The sequence below is a fragment of the Chinchilla lanigera genome, unplaced genomic scaffold (genome assembly GCF_000276665.1).
Source record: "Chinchilla lanigera isolate Chin_1 unplaced genomic scaffold, ChiLan1.0 scaffold00005, whole genome shotgun sequence".
In the NCBI taxonomy this organism is placed as follows: Eukaryota; Metazoa; Chordata; class Mammalia; order Rodentia; family Chinchillidae; genus Chinchilla; species Chinchilla lanigera.
Window position 1 is genome coordinate 40,977,137 of NW_004955406.1, and position 8,777 is coordinate 40,985,913.

General features: G+C 40.7%; 1 protein-coding gene across 1 annotated transcript in view; it reads left to right on the top strand.

The window, feature by feature from the left end:
• Positions 1–8,634: 8,634 nt before the first annotated feature.
• The window catches only part of Tmcc2 (transmembrane and coiled-coil domain family 2), a gene marked incomplete in the record, with an annotated part of 40,159 nt that continues 40,016 nt past the window's right edge, over positions 8,635–8,777 (top strand). Inside the window, 1 exon segment of the mRNA XM_005375349.2 lies at positions 8,635–8,777.

Here is an 8,777-nt window from a genome sequence, read left to right on the forward strand (position 1 = left end):
AGCAGGAAGATTGTATGTTCAAGGACAGTTTGCGCAACTTGGTGAGACGCTGTCTCAAAGGTAGATAGATAGATAGATAGATAGAGAGACAGATAGATGGATAGGGCTTCGGACATAGTTCAGTGGTAGCGCCCCTGGATTCAATCTCTAGTCACACTCACACACACATACACACACACACACACAAAGAATCCTATAACCATACTCAACATCATTGGGTTGTAGGAAGAACCGAATGAGCCATAGTAAATGAAAGTGCATTGGAATAGAAAAGCTATAAAAATTTAAAGAAAAGCAAGGGAGTCAAAGAGCTTTTGTCCAGAGACCTGTGTTGTTTACTTATTTTGTGATTTTAAGAAAATGCCCATTTCTTGAAGCCTCGGTTACTTACCTTTATAAGAGAGCTAGTAGTAGCTACCCCACAAGGTTGTAACGATTAAATGACAATGTATAAAGCTGTTGGCACATTTCCCGGCACATAGATAAGCTTAAGAAATATCTTCTTTCCTATGTATAATAACTACTACATTCAGGATTTTGTATGTTTCCAAGGAGGCTAGTATTCCAAGAATATTTTGGTTTTGCTTATGAGATTCTCTACATGAAAGTTTATTAACTTGAAGATGAAAGGTCTATAAAATTGAACTGCTGAATGCATCCTATTTAATTATACATCAAATATCCCAATGCTGAATATTTCATCAGTGGCATTGCTGGCTGTTAGGATGCAGAGCATGGGGAAGAAAAACAATCAATTAAAGGGAATTTGGTATAACCCCAACAAAGAGAGGCTATGTTGTGCTGCCAAGCAGAAGAACAAGGTTTTCCAGAAAGTTTTTAGAATAACTGGCCCAAACCTTTCCAAAAGGAGCTCTGACATAGTTTCACCACAATTCATTTTCCATCACTTAGATCAGTTGACTGCTATAGCTTTTCCAAGTCCAAGTGGTTGTATCCTTTCTCCACTATGGTGCCAGATCCATGGAATCTACTGTTGATGTATTTCCACACCAACCTACAATTAAACTTTATAAAAGGTCATATCCTTTTCTGTGGACTAATCCTGGATGGAGAAAAATGGGTAGATGAAAAACTACCAATACCCTTTCCTGTGTTAACAATATCCTGGTAGAGGCTTTCTAGAAGATTCTGAAACCTGAATTTTCAAGTATTTAGAATTGGCATGGTGCGTATCTTTGCATAGGTATCAAATACAATACTTGACAAGAATAGCATACTCAATATACGTTAGCTGAAGGAAAATATTTAAATTTACCCCCTGCCTACTCCCATTTCTCATAAATCTAGCTCTGCAAGGAAGTGGTGTGGTAGGAGTGAGGGTTGGGATTCTGAAGCAAGAGGAAATGGAAGGCGCCTGGTCATGAGAACATCCTGTACCCCCAAATTTCAGGGAGAAGAGTGACCTCCACCTAACAAGCTTTACTCGAGCCTCCAAGTGCTTAGAAGGGAGCCACTGGCCCCTATCGGAGCCCCTTCAGGAGTGTATGTATGAGGGGGAGTGCTATCATTTTCCCAGAGTTGACTTTAGAAGCACTGATTAACACCTTTCTCAGAACAGGGCTTAGTGACCCATTTAGGCAAGTTTCCAGATTCCTTACCTAGGGAGTACAGAAATTTCTAAGAATGAGGAATAAAAGGGGGAAAACATGATTACATTTAAAAATCATACAAACAAAAAATTACACAAATTCACTTCAAAAAATTTTTAAATGGTTCCATATCCTAGCACAAAGCTTTCTTAACATTCTATACTGTCTATCTAAATTTTATTCATATGGCTTATATCATCTTTAATTCCTACAATGACCCTGGAAAGGTAGATATTTTTAGCTCTATTTTACACATGAGAAAATTGAGACTCAGGTTAAATGATTTGTCTAAATCCATACAACTAATAACACAGATTTGTCTGACCCCAAAACCCAATTCTATCTCAATACACTTTTGTATTCTAATGTTTTCATTTTACATTATTTAAAGATCACTTTTAATGTTTCTACATACTCATTGTATTTCTTTTTAACAGCAACATAATATTCTACTTTCTGTTGTGACATTGTTACTCATCCACTCTATTCTTGGGCATTTAGGCTGCTTCAAGTTTTTCATTATTATAAACAATGCTGCTATACATATTTTTATTGTTGTTGGTCATGTAGTTTTGTTTTCTTCTTTTATTTCCTAATGATAAATTCCCAGGAGGCAAAAGATGACAAACACCTATTTGGCTCCAGCTATATATTACTAAATTGCCCTTTGAAAGAATTATACTGTGTCACCGCATCTTGAAAGAGAGTACTATCTTCTCTCACAAGCCCCTTGTGAGAGATAGAAGGCAAGTTTGGGTAGACTTACTAATGAAAACAGTCCTTTGTCCATCTATCTGCAGGGGTATGCCCCAGGGCCTTGTAACACTCCCTGAAAATGATTTGTAACATAAGTATTCATATTCCAGAATAAGATCTCACATGGGATGGTATGATTCTTCCTTCCTGGGAGAGGCTTCCTTACTTAAATTGTCTTTTTGAAGTCATAAGATCAGCAGAAGGTTTTTCAAGCAGCTGACATTTTCCTGTCAAATCGGTAGCCCTCCATTCTTGCGCTGGAGAAAAATCTGATGCCAGATAGAAGTGAAGCCTAGACTTTAGCTCATGGTTTGCCATTCCAAAGTGGGTGCAAAAGTGCTGGGATAAATTACACCAAGGAAAGGACGTCCTATCAGAGCTGGAAAAGGCTCCAGGAATTGTCAGGAAAACATAAAAGTGAGGAACACTAGATTCCAACTGGTGGAACACTATTTGGAGGTTACATAGTTAATATCTCTCAAGCTGGGGATGTGGCTCAGTGGTAGAGTTCTTGCCTTGCATGCACAAGGCCCTGGAGTCAATCCCCAGCACCACCAAAAAAAATTATTGTATCTCCATCTTAGTTATCTTAGTTATATGCCCCACTGGAAGATATTGAAAGGTTCAGATCTAAATTATACTAGGAACTCAGATAATATAGATGTATTACTATTAATACATACAGTAACTGTAGTACAGTCTAAGTAACAGTATAGTAGGCACTGTAAGAAAAAGTATAAACATTAAAAGCAAGCTGAACTGGTTTGGCCATCTCTCCAAATAGATAGGTCACCTCAGGTAAGATTTTATCCTCTTTGAGCTTCAGTGTCATCATCTCTAAAATGGAGCTTATGATTATTACCTATAAACTTTGTTCTATAGACTAAATGAGAGTGTATGCTATGTGTATAATAGGGGCTGAATTTACATATCTACCAGTAAATGTGATCCATCAAGTCTTCCTCTACACTAGTGGTTCTCAAACTTCAATGTGTATGTGATAGGATGTGTTAGGATACCTATCTAAAGAGCAGGTTTTTCAGGCTCCACCCCCAGAAATTTGTTTCTATCACTTGGCAACAAGACCCAGGACTCTGCATGTACCGTATAATTAAATTCCAAGGAGATTAAGTTGCCACCCATCCATAAACCATACTTTGAGAAGGACTGTCCTACAGCTGCAGGGAATAAAATGGGGAATTTTGTATCACTAATATGACACAAAGACTCCATAGCATGCAGAAGTAGAGATCCAAATATTGCATCTGCTTTCAAGATGATTTATGTAGTGCTTATCTACTTTAAGAAATGAGAATTGTACTAAAGCAATACTTATCCTTTTAACACTTGTGATTTAGATAAATGTGCTCCTTGGAGTCATCTTGACCCATCACAGCAATATCTCTCTCCTCTGGACTGTGGAACTTATCTCTCCCCTTCTGCCACCCCGAGCAATGACAGACATTACCACTGCAACCTTGTGTTACTAACTTCACATTGGATTTGGGTCTCATCTGTCCAACTTGACTTTAATTGTAAAGGCAGAAACCAATGTTGTGTACTCTCCTGTATTCTCTACACCCATCTGTAAAGCCTTTGTACAAGGCATGTGTTTCAGAAAGACATTTGAATGAATGTAGCAATGTACATTGAACTGTTTCTTCACCTAAGAGTAGCTCCAAATTATTATTGTGAAGAGGGTGGACTATTAGACATTCAAGCTTTGGAGTCAGGCAGATCTGAATGTAGATCTCAGCCGCTTGTAAGTGCTGTAACATCTCTGAGAGTGTTTCCTCATTGTGGAGTGGTAAAAACTTAGGGGCAGGCTAGTGGGAGACTAAGTAAGAGGATACTTATAAGATTCCTAGCAAAATTCCTTACACCTGTGGTTCTCCTTAAGGAACAGATATCAGTGAAAGCTCTTGCTGTTATATCTAAAAGTATCTACATAGAATAATAGACAAAACTGCCTTAGGTATTTATCTTCAGATGTAAGATAATAAATGACTGATTCTCTCCGAGTAAAGTTGGTATTTTCTCTTTCTTTCTTTTTAAGGTCTAGAAATTTAAGCTTTAAGTAACAGACTGTCCAGACATTTGTGTGGATTCCCTATAGAGATGGGAAAGGACACAAAGCCACTATTTTACTAGGTCAGGCTTCCACACACAGCAGTACAATCAGGGTTTAAGTTTATGCTTCACAGACCTCCTCTGTTTAAATGATTACCATGACTTTTTTCCCATTACTGAGAAGCACCCAGCTCCCAGAATAAGAAATATGGACCCCACCTGAATGAGAATCAGAGACTTCCAGCTTTTTAGACTATAGATAGGAGATTTACCAGCCTCAGTCATGATAGAGACACTGGGATCTTCTGAGTAACTCTTAGGGATCCTGTGAACAAGACGATCACAAGGTTGGAAGTCAGGCTTTGCTTGCATATTGAAATAGTGCCAGATAAGTATCTGAGATTCTATGCTGTGGAGGAAATAATATATATAATTTCTCCATAAGTATAGTAATCGCAGCTTCATTTCTAAAGGCCAAAAATTGAGACAATTTTAGTGCTTAAGAATAAAGCAGATAGTGGTTAAATAAACCCTGAAATGTTCATTTGATACATTAAGCAGCTATTTAAATGTTTACTTATATATACAGAACATGACTAAGCAATAACATATGGAATAATATGGGGAAACGTAATAACATGTAAAATGTTCCTGAGTATGCTTCAAGGAAAAAAAGGATAAAATTCAGTTTAGGTTCAAAGCTTTCCCCCATTCTGGAAGGATGCTGTGCCTTTCTAGTCCTCCCTGCCTCTTGCAATAGCCAATAAAAACCTTTACTTAGGTGGTGGGATTGTGACATCATCAACAGTCTAGCCAATCTCCCTGTTGATTATTTGCATAGTTTACTCCTCCATATTCGGTTAAACTCAATTTCCTTTAAGAAGAGCATTGAGTGTGGGAGTATTAACCTTCCACAGAAAAGGAAGAAAATTACATTCACAAAGAGATATGTGTGATGATATTGGTATCAAAATATAGTGATCCAAATTATGTCTAAGTGCTCTATAGAGTATGTTTACCTTCTAAGCACTCTGCTCAGAATGTTAAATATTGAAATAGTTCTCTGATAACTACTTATCCATTTGCTATTTAACCGTTTTCTTTTTAATATTCCTTTAGCATAAAAAACAGAATTTTTGTGGGCAATCTACAAATCTCTATTAGCACAAAGAGAAAACTTTTATTTCTCAGGTATAATTGTTTCTGTAAGAAGAGGAGGAACCCCACTGTACACTTCTCTGTTGACACTGGCGTTTTATTCTCCATAAGGAGTCACCAGCTTATCAGACTACATGAACTAGAGGTTGGCAAGGATGCTGGATTCCATAAACCTGCTCCTCATCTTCTTTGTTTATACACTTACTGGTTTAGCAAATTAATATGGCCAAGGATGCCCCTCTTCCTTACTTCAACCCAGGTTTCTGTTCATGAAAAGTATTTAGTGGGCTAATTTTGCCTTTCTCCCATAATATACAGGGAGTGCAGACAAGTTACTTGTTTCATAGGTTTGCTGAGTGCATTTTCACATGCATTATCTAGCTTAATCTTCACAATAACCATGCAAGGACATAGGTGCTGTTAGCCCTATTTATAGACGAACAGAGTGAGGCTAAGAGAATTTAAGCCTTTTGGTTACCCAAAAATCACAAGGAGTAACAGAACCAGAATTCTTAGATGAATTTTCTGACAGCAAGACCATATTCTTCCCACTACACCATGCTATTTACTTATAATTAACTAGATGTGCCAAAACACAAAGGAAAATGCTACTCCTACATATCAAATATAACTACTTCCATTGTAAATCTGAAAATGTTTGACTTATTATGAATATTAAGACATAGTTTGTAGTTATATTTTCCCTAAAAAACAGAACAGTAGAACGATAGTCCTTTAAAGAAAATTTCTATCAGTCAAAATACTTCTAAGTTCTATGAAGCACACAATAGTTTAGTACAGCTGATGAATATTTGTAGTTGACATCGAACCAGCAATTGTAGGTCACTCAGGTGTCTATATAGACTTCCTATCCAAACTTCTCTGGCATTTGCATGTTTGTTTTATAGTATGTCACTCTGTGAATTTGGAAATGGATGGGATATGCCTGAAGTCCCATTGGAGTGAAATGTGCAACCCTTTTGAAACTGGATGTCTGTGATAACAGGTATGGCCCTTACTCTGTGCCAGGAGATGTGTAAATGCTTTACACATATTACACAAAACCCTAAAAGATAGGTGTGTTGTGATTATTGCCACTGCATGTAACTGGAAAACTGGCACACACAGTACAGGACTGGGGGATAGCTCAGTGGTACAGCACACAATTAGTCCTGAGGGGCTGGGTTCAATCCCCAGTACAAGAAAAAAAGAAAGAAAGAAAGAAGAAAAAGAAAAGCTGATTTTGCAAAAATTTCAAGTTAATGCTGTTTCCTTGGAGGCTTGTGTAGAATTCCTCCATTTTCTTTCAGCTTAAAGTCAGGTCACAAACGTGTCATCACTGTCTACTCACCACCACTGTGTGTCATCACTGTTTGCTCACCACCACTTGCCACCCAAGCCTTCCCCATGATCTGCAGGGCCAGTGCCCTGGCCTGCACCACCTCCAGGAGAGGGCATATTCACCTTCCACCCTGCAGGGCTAGCTTATCTGCCCCCACCAGTTCCGTTGAGTCCCGCCCACCATTCACACTGGCATGCTGCCACTCCTCATCATTGAGAATGCTGAGCTTATGCTTTGTGCTTGCACTTGGTGCCTGACACTCTGTAGTGAAAGTGACGGGTGGCTCTATATTCCCAGCCCATCCGAAATTCCTATCTGCAAAAATAAAACTGCTTAGTTTAGAATTTCAGTTAGAAATTTAGAAAGCAGCTGCCTGACTGGAGTAAATTCTTAACAACTTGGTTTCTTCTCAGATACACATTAAAACGAGTGGTTGGAATGAGAAGACAGAACAGTCAGGAAACTCACAGACTAGTGGCACTGAAGGAGGCTCAAATGAACCAAGGGGTGTGAAGAAGTTTGGTAAGCTGCAAAACCCTTCAGGGATCATCACAGACTGAGTCGCCCTTCACCACAGGCTAGGCCAATGTTTCTCAGGTGCTAGCCTGTATCAGAATTACCGAAGCCCTTCTCAAAAGGTATTTCTGAGCCCACTACTTCTGATTCAAGTAGGTTTGCCGGTGTCCAAAAATTTGCCCCCCGCCCCTTCTCCCTTTCTTACTACGTATACAGCCCAAGCTGGGGACAACTCTCAGAGATCCTACAGCCTTAGTCTGAGTGCTGGGATTACAAACTTGCAGTCCCTATGCCCCAATTAAGAATCCGCACAAGTTCCTAGGTGATGTTCTTGCCGCTGGTCCAAGGAGCACACTTGAAAACCACTGGTTGCTGGATAAACACAGACCACTGTAACCATAACAGGCATGCAATTTGCAGATAGAGTTGTCACTACTCCCGGCATTGCTGCCTTCTGCCTCCACTGCACTCAGCATAGGTTGGTTGATGCTGATGGAAAAATAGGTAGCATTCCTTTTGTACTCTTCTAAGTGTATCAACTTCCTGCCATTTATATCCATTTTTATTTAAAAGTTGCTTCACAGTGAACAGGGGACTTTCACGTACATTGTTGTGCTTTAATATGAAGTACTGCCTAATAAAAGCATAACTAAGTAAAGGCTCACGAGCTGTGTAGTTAAAGAGGGGGAAGGATCGATTTGCACTGTGAACAGGGGCATAGGCTTGTGACTCAGACAAACCATCCTAAAGGAGACAATGTCTTCCTCTTTGGCGGGATGAATGTAATATAACGTGCAAAGTTAGGACCAAAAAAAGATAGTGATCATAAATATTCCTATTGTGCCCCCTCCCTGCAAACTACAGCGGGGGAGGGGATCCGAGACAGCCTTCCCTCGCGGGGGAGGGGTCCCTCAGACCACCAACCAGACGCGGTCCGCCTCAGCCCGCAGCCCCCGCCCCTACTCCAAAGCCCGCCCTCAGCAATGCCCTAACGCAGCAGCACCTAACCTTCCAGACCGCTCCAGGGAGGATGGGGAGTGGGGATTGCACTGTGCAACCAACCCCCAAAAGGCGCGACGGCCACCGCCCCCTCAGCCCTCAGGCCTTCCCATTGGCGAGTTGCCGCCGTCACTCCCTTCTGGCCCCACCTTCCCGCTCGCGGGTGGGGTAGGTTGCGCGTTCGCGGCGGGCTCCGGCCGCGGTCGCCGCTTTGCAGCAGGAAGTGCTGCGGGCGGGAGGGGACCCGGGCGAGGGTGAGAGGAGGCTGGGCGCGCTGCGAGCTCCGCGGCCGGCCCATGCAGGGCGGGGGCCAGGGGCAGGGCCGG